Below are 12662 nucleotides of genomic sequence, written 5' to 3' on the forward strand. Positions count from 1 at the left end.
GAGATGTGACGGAACAGCAGAAAAATGCTATCGTGTTTGAACGTGTCCATGAGGTTTTTGTTTGTGCGGCACTCAACTGGGGGGTCATAAGCGCCCATACAAAGTGCCAATTTTTAAACAGTCCAATTTTTACACAGTCTAATTTAGCCACTATCACGAATAATGATGATGATGAAATGATGAGGTCAACACAAACACCGAGTCCCTGGGCAGAGAAGATCCTCATCCCCGCTGGGAACCGAGCTTGGAACCCCGTGATCCAGAGGCAGCAGCGCTAGCCACTAGACAACAAGCTGCGGACTAAACGTGTCCATGATCACACTCTAAATGAATTGGACCCGTATGTTAATGTATTAAAGCGGACTACCAAACAAGTCTACATGACATTAAGTACCGTTTACAGCCATGTAAGATGATATTATAGCAGTGGTCTAAAAATATTTTAACCAATAGGGAATGGAGACGAGTGTCACACATTGTCAATGACAATGGATTTCGAACCCCACAGCAATTGATCCTCTCAGTGAATGCGAGTCCCTCTCAATCGAAGACTGCGAAGGAAACTGTATGCAGTTGACATCAAGGCTCAGCTATCAATCACAATGCCGTTGTTCACAGCAGTACATCGAGCAGTACGTCTTCGTTGGGTCCGACAACACAGACACTGGACGCTAGCTGACTGAAGGCTTAACCATCTACATCTACATTGATACTCTGCAATCACATTTACGTGCCTGGCAGGGGGTTAATCGAAACACCTTCACAATTCTCTATTATTCCAATCTCGTATAGCGCGCGGGAAGACTGAACACTTATATCTTTCCGTACTGCTCTGATTTCCCTTATTTTATCTTGGTGATCGTTCCTCCCTATGTAAGTCGGTGTCAACAAAATATCTTCGCATTCGGAGGAGAAAGTTGGTGATTGTAATTTCGTGAGAAGATTCCGTCGCAACGAATAACACGTTTCTTTTAATTATGTCCATCCCAAATCCTGCATCATTTCTGTGACACTCTCACCCATATTTCTCGATAATACGTGCTGCCTTACTTTGAACTTTTTGATGTACTCAGTCAATCCTATCTGGTAACGATCCCTCACCGCGCAACAGTATTCTAAAAGTGGACGGACACGCGTAGTGTAGGCAGTCTCCTTAGTAGATCTGTTACATTTTCTGAGTGTCCTTCCAGTGAAACGCAGTCTTTGGTTAGCCTTCCCCACAACATTTTCTGTGTGTTCCTTCCAATTTAAATTGTTCGTAATTGTAATAACTATGTATTTAATTGAATTTACGGCATTTAGATTAGACTGATTTATCGTGTAACCGAAGTTTAACGCGTTCCGTTTAGCATTCATGTGGATGACCTCACACTTTTCGTTATTTAAGGTCAACTGCCACTTTTCGCACCATTCTGATATTTCGTCTAAATCGTTTTGCAGTTTGTTTTGATCTTCTGATGGCTTTATTAGTCGATAAACGACAGCGTCATCTGCAAACAACCGAAGACGGCTGCTCAGATTGTCTCCCAAATCGTTTATATAGATAAGGAACAGCAAAGGGCCTATAACACTACAATGGGGAGCGCCAGAAATCACTTCTGTTTTACTCGATGACTTTCCGTCAATTACAACGAACTGTGACCTCTCTGACAGGAAATCACAAATCCAGTCACATAACTGAGACGATATTCCATAATCACGCAATTTCACTACGAGCCGCTTGTGTGGTTCAGTGTCAAAAGCCTTCTGGAAATTCAGAAATACGGAATCGATCTGAAATCCTTTGTCAATAGCACTCAGCAGTTCATGTGAATAAAGAGCTAGTTGTGTTTCACAGAAACGATGTTTTCTAAACCCATGTTGACTGTCTGTCAATAGACCGTTCTCTTCGAGGTAATTCATTATGTTCGAACACAATATATGTTCTAAAGTCCTGCAGCATATAGACGTCAACGATATGGGCTTGTAATTTAGTGGATTACTACTAATACCTTTCTTGAATATTGGTGTGACCTGTGCAACTTTCCAGTCTTTGGGTACGAATCTATCGTCGAGTTGTATATGTTTGTTAAGTATGGAGCTAATGCATCAGCATACTCCGAATGGAACCTAAATGGTATACAGTCTGGACCAGAAGACTTGTTTTTATTAAGTGACTTAAGTTGCTTCAGTACTCCGAGAACATTAACTTCTACGTTACTCATGTTGGCAGCTGTTCTCGATTCGAATTCTGGAATATTTACTTCGTCTTCTTTTGTGAAGGCATTTCGGAAGACTGTGTTTAGTAAATCTGTTTTGGCAGCACTGTCTTCGATGGTGTCTCCATTGCTATCGTGCAGAGAAGGCATTGATTGTTACTTGCCACTAACATACTTCACATACGACCAGAATCGCTTTGAATTTTCTGCCAGGTTTCAAGACAAAGTTTCGTTGAGTAAACTGTTATAAGCGTCTCGCATTGAAGTCCGCGCTAAATTTCGAGCTTCTGTAAAAGACCGCAAATCTTTGGGATTTAGCGTCTATTTAAATTTGGCATGTTTGTTTCGTTATTTCTGCAACAGTGTTCTAACCCGTTTTGTGTACCAAGGAGGATCAGCTCCGTCATTTGTTAATTTATTTGGTATAAATCTCTCAATTACTGCCCATACTATTTCTTTGAATTTAAGCCACATCTGGTCTACACTTATATTATTAATTTGAATAGGTATATTTTCCGCTATTTTTCGAGGATTTGAGGATTACAATATTCAATCTTGCTATGACAGCCCTGTGTTCACTAATCCCTGAATTGGTTTTGATGCTCCTTATTAACTCAGGATAATCTGTTGCTAAGAGGTCAAGTGTGTTTTCACAACAGTTTAATATTCGCGTGGCCTCATGAACTAACTGCTCGAGATAATTTTCAGAGAATGCGTTTAGCAAAATTTCGGATGATACTTTATGCGTATCTCCGGAATTAAACAAGTATTTTCGCCAACATATCGGGTGTAAATTAAAGTCACCACCAACTATTATCGTATGATTCGGGTACGTGTTTGAAATCAAACTCAAGTTTTCTTTGAACCATTCAGCAACTGTATCATCTGAATTGGGAGGTTGGTAAAAGGATCCAATTATTATTTTATTCCGGTTGCCAACAATGACCTCTGCCCATACTAACTTACAGGAAGTATCTACTTCAATTTCGCGACAAGTTAAACTACTTCTGACAGCAAAAAACACGCCTCCGCCAATCGTGTTTAGCCTATCCTTTCGGAATACCGTTAGGTTCTTCGCAAAAAATTCGGCTTTAGCCAGCTTTCAGTGCCTATAACGATCTGAGAATCAGTGCTTTCTATTAGCACTTGGAGCTCTGGTACTTTCCCAACATAGCTACGACAATTTACAACTGCTACACCAATGGTTCCCCTATCTACGTTTTTCCTGTGTTCAGCCTGCACCCTTTGTGACTGAAGCCTTTCTTGTGTTTTCCCGAGACCCTCTAACAGTGTAATCCAAAGAGTCATACTTAAAATAATAATATAATAATAGTAACAATAATAATGTTGTTGTGGTCTTCAGTAGTGAGACTGGTTTGATGCAGCTCTCCATGCTACTCTATCCTGTGCAAGCTTCTTCATCTCCCAGTACCTACTGCAACCTACATCCTTCTGAATCTGCTTAGTGTAGTCATCTCTTGGTCTCCCCCTACGATTTTTACCCTCCACGCTGCTCTCCAATACTAAATTGGTGATCCCTTGATGCCTCAGAACATGTCCTACCAACCGATCCCTTCTTCTGGTCAAGTTGTGCCACAAGCTTCTCTTCTCCCCAGTCCTATTCAATACTTCCTCATTAGTTATGTGATCTACCCATCTAATCTTCAGCATTGTTCTGTAGCACCACATTTCAAAAGTTTCTATTCTCTTCGTGTCCAAACTATTTATCGCCCATGTTTCACTTCCATACATGGCTACACTCCATACAAATACTTTCAGAAATTGCTTCCTGACACTTAAATCTATGCTCGATGTTAACAAATTTCTCTTCTTCAGAAACGCTTTCCTTGCCATTGCCAGTCTACATTTTATATCCTCTCTACTTCGACCATCATCAGTTATTTTGCTCCCCAAATAGCAAAACTCATTTACTACTTTAAGCGTCGCATTTCCTAATCTAATTGCCTCATCATCACCAGATTTTGTTCAACTGCATCCCATTATCCTCGTTTTGCTTTTGTTGATGATCATCTTAAATCCTCCTTTCAAGACACTATCCATTCCATTTAACTGCTCTTCTAAGTCCTTTGCTGTCTCTGACAGAATTACAATGTCATCGGCGAAGCTCAAAGTTTTTAATTCTTCTCCATGGACTTTAAAACCTACTCCGAATTTTTCTTTTGTGTCCTTTACTGCTTGCTCAATATACAGATTGAATAACATCGGGGATAGGCTACAACCCTGTCTTAATCCCTTCCAAACCACTGCTTCCCTTTCATGTCCATCTGGTTTCTGTACAAATTGCAAATAGCCTTTCGCTCCCTGTAATTTACCCCTGCCACCTTCAGAATTTGAAAGAAAGTATTCCAGTCAACATTGTCAAAAGCTTTCTCTAAGTCTACAAATGCTAGAAATGGAGGTTTGCCCTTCCTTAATCTACCTTTTAAGATAAGTCATAGGATCAGTATTGCCTCACGTGTTCCAACATTTCTACGGAATCCAAACTGATCTTCCCCGAGGTCGGCTTCTACTAGTTTTTCCATTCGTCTGTAAAGAATTCGCGTTAGTATTTTGCAGCTGTGAGTTATTAAACTGATAGTTCGGTAATTTTCACATCTGTCAACACCTGCTTTCTTTGGGATTGGAATTATTATATTCTTCTTGAAGTCTGAGGGTATTTCGCCTGTCTCATACATCTTGCTCACCAGATGGTAGAGTTTTGTCAGGACTGGCTCTCCCAAGGCCGTCAGTAGTTCCAATGGAATGTTGTCTACTCCAGGGGCCTTGTTTCGACTCAGGTCTTTCAGTGCTCTGTCAAACACCTCACGCAGTATCGTATCTCGCATTTCACCTTGATCTACATCCTCTTCCATTTCCATAATATTGTCCTCAAGTACATCGCCCTTGTATAGACCCTCTATATACTCCTCCCACCTTTCTGCTTTCCCTTCTTTGCTTAGAACTGGGTTGCCATCTGAGCTCTTGATGTTCATACAAGTGGTTCTCTTTTCTCCAAAGGTCTCTTTAATTTTCCTGTAGGCAGTATCTATCTTACCCCTAGTGAGATAAGCCTCTACATCCTTACATTTGTCCTCTAGCCATCCCTGCTTAGCCATTTTGTACTTCCTGTCGATCTCATTTTTGAGACGTCTGTATTCCTTTTTGTCTGCTTCATTTACTGCATTTTTATATTTTCTTTCATCAATTAAATTCAATATTTCTTCTGTTACCCAAGGATTTCTACTAGCCCTCGCCTTTTTACCAACTTGATCCTCTGCTGCCTTCACTACTTCATCCCTCAAAGCTACCCATTCTTCTTCTACTGTATTTCTTTCCCCCATACCTGTCAATTTCTCCTTTATGCTCTCCCTGAAACTATGTACAACCTCTGGTTTTTTTTTAGTTTATCCAGGCCCCATCTCCTTAAATTCCCACCTTTTTGCAGTTTCTTCAGTTTCAATCTACAGGTCATAACCAATAGATTATGGTCAGAGTCCACATCTGCCTCTGGAAATTTCTTACAATTTTAAACCTGGTTCCTAAATATCTGTCTTACCATTATATAATCTATCTGAAACCTGTCAGTATCTCCAGGCTTCTTCCACGTATACAGCCTTCTTTTATGATTCTTGAACCAAGTGTTAGCTATGATTAAGTTGTGCTCTGTGCAAAATTCTACCAGGCGGCTTCCTATTTCATTTCTTTGCCCCAGTCCATATTCACCTACTACGTTTCCTTCTCTCCCTTTTCCTACTACCAAATTCCAGTCACCCATGACTATTAAATTTTCGTCTCCCTTCATTATCTGAATAATTTCTTTTATTTGATCATACATTTCTTCAATTTCTTCGTCATCTGCAGAGCTAGTTGGCATATAAACTTGTACTACTGTGGTAGGTGTGGGCTTCGTATCTATCTTGGCCACAATAATGCGTTCACTATGCTATTTGTAGTAGCTTACCCGCATTCCTATTTTCCTATTCATTATTAAACCTACTCCTGCATTACCCCTATTTGATTTTGTGTTTATAATCCTGTAGTCACCTGACCAGATGTCTTGTTTCTCCTGTCACCAAACTTCATTAATTCCCACTATATCTAACTTTAACCTATCCATTTCCCTTTTTAAATTTTCTACCCTACCTGCCCGATTAAGGGATATGACATTCCACGCCCCGATCCGTAGAACGCCAGTTTTCTTTCTCCTGATAACGACATCCTCTTGAGTAGTCCCCGCCCGGAGATCCGAATTGGGGACTATTTTACCTCCGGAATATTTTACCCAAGAGGACGCCATCATCATTTAATCATACAGTAAAGCTGCATGCCCTCGGGAAAAATTACGGCCGTAGTTTCCCCTTGCTTTCAGCCGTTCGCAGTACCAGCACAGCAAGGCCGTATTGGTTATTGTTGCGTGGCCAGATCAGTCAATCATCCAGACTGTTGCCCCTGCAACTACTGAAAAGGCTGCTGCCCCTCTTCAGGAACCACACGTTTGTCTGGCCTCTCAATAGATACCCCTCCGTTGTGGTTTCACCTACGGTACGGTTATCTGTATCGCTGAGGCACGCAAGCCTCCCCACCAACGGCAAGGTCCATGGTTCATGGGGGGAGTAATAATAATAATAAAATTCTGATTCTGCCTTACTCTGAACCCACTATACAACATGCTAAATAATACAAATTATGGATACAGCAGATATTGACACTGCCGCACAGATTATGACAGACACCTTATTTCATCCAAGGACCGTGCAATACATTGTCCAAAGGTTTTAATGGCGTTAGCTGCATTTGGGGATTGCAATGAATCAATGGTAACATTTGAAAATTTGTGCGTGACCGGGACACAAACTTGGATTTCTCGCTTAAGTCGAGCAGTCATCTTAACCAACTAGCCATCAAAACACACTTGCCATCCGACCCATATTACAACCTATTACAAACTACTCCTGAACCCTTTACTCACAGTTCCTGATTTCCCCAAGAGATCGGTCATGATGTACATAGGCACTGAAAGACAGGACCACTGGTCATCGACACCCTATTGATATACAAGGTGGTCCATTGATAGTAACCGGGCCAAGTATCTCACGAAATAAGCATCAAACGAAAAACCTACAAAGAACGAAACTCGCCTAGCTTGAAGGGGGGAAACCAAATGGCGCTATGATTGCCCCGCTAGATGGTGCTGTCATAGGTCAAACGGATATCAACAGTGTTTTTTAATAGGAACCCTCATTTTTATTACATATTCGTGTAGTATTTAAAGAAATATGAATGTCTTAGTTAGACCACTTTCTTCGCTTTGTGATAGATGGAGCTGTAATAGTCACAAACGTATAGGTACATGGTATTACGTAACATTCCGCCAGTGCGGACGGTATTTGCTCAGTGATACATTACCCGTGTTAAATGGACCGCTTTTCAGTTGCGGTAAAGGTCGATACGAGTTCATGTATGGCTATTGTAATCAAAATGCGCAACGGGCGTGTGCTATGTATGTTGCTCGATATCCTGGGCGACATCATCCTAGTGTCCGGACCGTTCGCCGGATAGTTACGTTATTTAAGGAAACAGGAAGTGTTCAGCCACATGTGAAACGTCAACCACGACCTGCAACAAATGATGATGCCCAAGTAGGTGTTTTAGCTGCTGTCGCGGCTAATCCGCACATCAGTAGCAGACAAATTGCGCGAGAATCGGGAATCTCAAAAACGTCGGTGTTGATAATGCTGCATCAACATCGACTGCACCCGTACCATATTTCTATGCACCAGGAATTGCATGGCGACGATCTTGAACGTAGTGTACAGTTCTGCCACTGGGCACAAGAGAAGTTACGGGACGATGACAGATTATTTGCACGAGTTCTATTTAGCGACGATGCGTCATTCACCAACAGCGGTAACGTAAGCCGGCATAATATGGGCTATTGGGCAACGGAAAATCCACGATGGCTGCGACAACTGGAACATCGGCGACCTTGGCAGGTTAATGTATGGTGCTGCATTATGGGAGGAAGCATAGCTGGCCCCCATTTTATCGATGGCAATCTAAATAGTGTAATATATGGTGATTTCCTACGTAATGTTCTACCGATGTTACTACAAGATGTTTCACTGCATGATAGAATAGCGATGTACTTCCAACATGATGGATGCCCGGCACATAGCTCGCGTGGTGTTGAAGAGGTATTGAATAGCATATTTCATGACAGGTGGATTGGTCGTCGAAACACCATACCATGGCCCGCACGTTCACCGGATCTGACGTCCACGGTTTTCGTTCTGTGCCGAAAGTTGAAGAATATTTGCTATCGTGATCCACCGACAACGCCTGACAACATGCGTCAGCGCATTGTCAATGCATGTGCGAACATTACGGAAGGCCAACTAATCGCTGTTGAGAGAGATGTCGTTAAACGTATTGCCAAATGCATTGAGGTTGACGGACATCATTTTGAGCATTTATTGCATTAATGTCGTATTTGTAGGTAATCACGCTGTAACAGCCTGCGTTCCCAGAAATGATAATTTCACAAAGGCACATGAATCTCATTGGAACAACCGAAATAAAATGTTTAAACGTACCTACGATCTGTGTTTTAATTTTAAAAAACCTACCTGTTACCAATTGTTCGTCTAAAATTGTGAGCCATATGTTTGTGACTATTTCAGCGCCATCCATCACAAAGCGAAAAAAGTGGTCCAACAAAAACATTCATATTTATTTACATACTACACGAATATGTAATAAAAAAATACGCAGTTGATATCCGTTTGACCTATGACAGCACCATCTAGCGGGCCAACCATAGCGCCATCTGGTTTTCACCTTCAAGCTAGACAAGTTTCGTTCTTTGTAGTTTTTTCGTTGGACGCTTATTTCGTGAGATATTTGGCCCGGTCACGATCAATGGACCACCCTGTATGTATGTTGCGTCTGTTCCTTTGGCATTACTGAAAGAACAGATACCTTGTTTGATCCAGAGGCCACGCATATACTATTCAAAGGTTTTCACTTACATTAGCCGCAATTAGGAACTGAAATAAATCAATGACAAGTGAAAATTTGTGCCAGACCGATATTCGAAATCGGACCTTCCGTGTAGCGCGAGGGGTCGCTCCGGCCATCAGAGCACACTTCCATCTCACCAGAATTCCGAGCATGTTGCACACTACTAGCGCAGCGTCACCTACCCATGAACGCTTCACTCGCCATTTTGGACTCCCGCAAAAGATTTGGCCAGGTGTGCATCTGCACTGAAATAATGGATCTTTGGTCGTTGCATTTGTGTGTGTGTGTGAGTGTCATGAAAACCTTTGAATGGTATTTGTGTGGCCGCTGGTTCTCATAAGGCGTTTGAGTACAGGAGAGTAGTCAGTCAACCAGAAATTGAGTGTTTTAGGAAACTGCTCAAAGATATGAACTGGAAAGATGTTTATAGTTCTCATGGCATGAATCAAAAATATAATACATTCATGAACAATGTCAGTACCATGTTTGAAAACTGTTTTCCTCTAAAAGTTACTCATATTAAACAGAATTCTATAATAAAACCATGGATTACACAAGGAATAAAAATTTCCTGGCGACCAAGAATATCTCCAATGCTGATGATTTAGCTAAATACAAGGAATACTGTAAAATATTTAAAAAAAAGTAATTCAGACATCTAAACAAATGCACTATGAGAAAAAGATAGCAATTTCAGGGAACAATTATATGAGATATAGTGAAAGAGGAGACTGGTAGAACCAGAAAGGAATAGGAGCAAATAGCATTAAGCGTAGAGACACATCAGTAATCAATGGGCATAGTGTAGCAAATCTATTTCATAAGTACTTTATATCCGTTGCTGATAGATTGGGATTGTCAGGATCAGTAAATAATGCCCTTGGATATCTGAAACTAGCCTTTACAAATAGCTTCAGGTACATGAATATGTCACTCACTTCACCAAAAGATATAACTTCCATAATAAAATCTTTAAAAACAAAGCATTCTGGTGGTTACGATGAAATATCAACAAAGTCAATTGAGGCATGTTCTTGAGAGTTTAGTACAATTCTAAGTTACTTCTGTAACCAGTCAATTATAACTGGGATATTTCCTGATTGGCTAAAATATGCAGATGTTAAGCCTCTATTCAAGAAAGGGCATAAAGAGATACCATCAAACTATAGACCGATGTCACTTTTGCCAACATTCTCAATAATTTTAAAAAAAGTAATGTACAGGCAGCTTTTCAACCATCTGACCACAAATAACATATTATCTAGAACACAGACTGGATTTCTGAAGGGTTCTGATATCGAGACGGCTATTTACACCTACAGCGAAAATGTACTTAATTCATTAAATAACAAATTACAAGCAGAAGGTATTTTCTGTGGTTTGTCAGGGGCATTTGATTGTGTGAACCACAACATCCTTTTAAATAAATTAGAATTCATTGGTGTCATGGGCAGTGCTGCAAAATGGTTCAAGTCATACCTCGCTAACAGGAAACAAAGGGTGTCAGTGCAAGGGACTAGTGAAATAAGTCATCAGTCATCATCAGAATGGGAAGAAATTACATGTGGTGTCCCACAAGGATACATCTTAAGGCCATTGCTTTTTCTTGTGTACATTAATGATCTCTCATCAGTTACACTGCCAGAAGCAGAGTTCGTTTTGTTTGCAGATGACACAAGTATTGCAATAAATAGTATGTCGAGTGTAGTTCTAGAAAGATCTGCTAATGATATTTTCATGGATATTAATAAATGGTTTAAAGCCAACTCACTGACATTAAACTTCGAAAAGATTCACTATATGCAATTCAGAACTTGTAAGAGGTTTCCAGCCAGGATATGCATAAAGTATGAAGAAGAGCAGATAGAAGAGGTTGACAGTCTTAAATTCCTGGGATTACAACTTGATAATAAATTCAGTTGGGAGGAGCACACCACAGAACTGCAGAAACGCCTTAACAAATCTGTATTTGCAATTCGAGTGTTAGCAGACATAGGCGACATAAAAATGAAAAAGCTTCCATGCTTTCCCTACTTCCATTGCATAATGTCATATGGTATAATATTTTGGGGTAACTCTTCAAGTCAAACAAAAGTTTTCAGAGTCCAAAAGCGTGTAATACTTATTTTTTGTGGAGTAAATTCACAGACGTCCTGTAGAAACTTCTTCAAAGAACTGGGTATAGTAATTACTGCCTCTCAGTATATTTACTCCTTAATGGAATTTGTCCTAAATAATATATCTCTTTTTCCAACAAACAGCTCAGTTCACACATACAATACCAGGAACAAAAATGATTTGCACAAGGACTTAAAAGCACTTACTTTAGTTCAAAAAGGGGTTCACTATTCAGGAACACTCATCTTCAATAATTTGCCAGCGAACATAAAAAATTTAGTTACAAATAAAGATCAGTTTAAAAGGAGCCTGAAAGACTTATTAGTGGCCAACTCCTTCTACTCCATTGACGAATTTTTTAATATAAACAAATGATGTATCGTATATATTCATACTATTACTATTGTTATTTCAGCTTTAAAAAATTGACATGTTCCACATCCACGAGGATCTCCTCAGCAGGGACCTATGGAACGAAAAACTAATCTAATCTAGTCTGTTCTCCCGGATATATACAGTGAGACGACCAAAGATCCACACCAAGCCCGATCTCCCGTGGGAACCTGAAATGTCAAGCGAAGGGTTCGTGGGTAGCTGTTCAACAGGCGGAGAATCTGGGTGGAATTGAAAGCGCGCACAGATATCTGAAATTGTGAAACCGACCACTCGCGTTATCGGGAAATTTGTATTCGATTCTCAGTCTGGCACATTTTTTCACTTGCTACCATTGATTCATTTCAATGTCCAAATGCGGCTAACATTATTAAAACCGTCGAGGAATGGCCTCTTTATAACAAGCAGCAGGCTATGACATTGGTATCGAGCTGTATGATACCCGCTACTAACATAATCTATCCTTGTATGATTTGTCACAGATAGCATGGAAGAAGACTACTGTCCTTAATACCCATCTACACTGTCGCAGAAGGTTTTTTCCCACGGCGCTTCCATGGCACATTTTCCCTCTGCCCTAAAACCGCGATTTCTTCGTATGTATATGTCCACTATTATCTTCTGATGGGTTCAAATCAGTCGATAATCTCCACCAAACTTATGGACAGCATTACGGTTCCACCTCCTATGATCTCCTTGATTCGAATAACTAACAAATGCAGAGGTGAAAGTAGAAATTTTTGTGGTCAACATGCTAGTGTGGGCATGGCGGACCTCTCTCGCCATCTAAAACAAAATGGTGTTTTTCGTGCACTCGTTTTGAATACCGTGAACATGAACCAGTATGTTTCTGGAATGAGATTTTCACTCTAACGCTGAGTGTGCGCTGATGTGAAACTTCCTGACAGATTAAAACTAACTCGGGACCTTTGC

The sequence above is a fragment of the Schistocerca gregaria genome, chromosome 1, assembly GCF_023897955.1.
Source record: "Schistocerca gregaria isolate iqSchGreg1 chromosome 1, iqSchGreg1.2, whole genome shotgun sequence".
In the NCBI taxonomy this organism is placed as follows: Eukaryota; Metazoa; Arthropoda; class Insecta; order Orthoptera; family Acrididae; genus Schistocerca; species Schistocerca gregaria.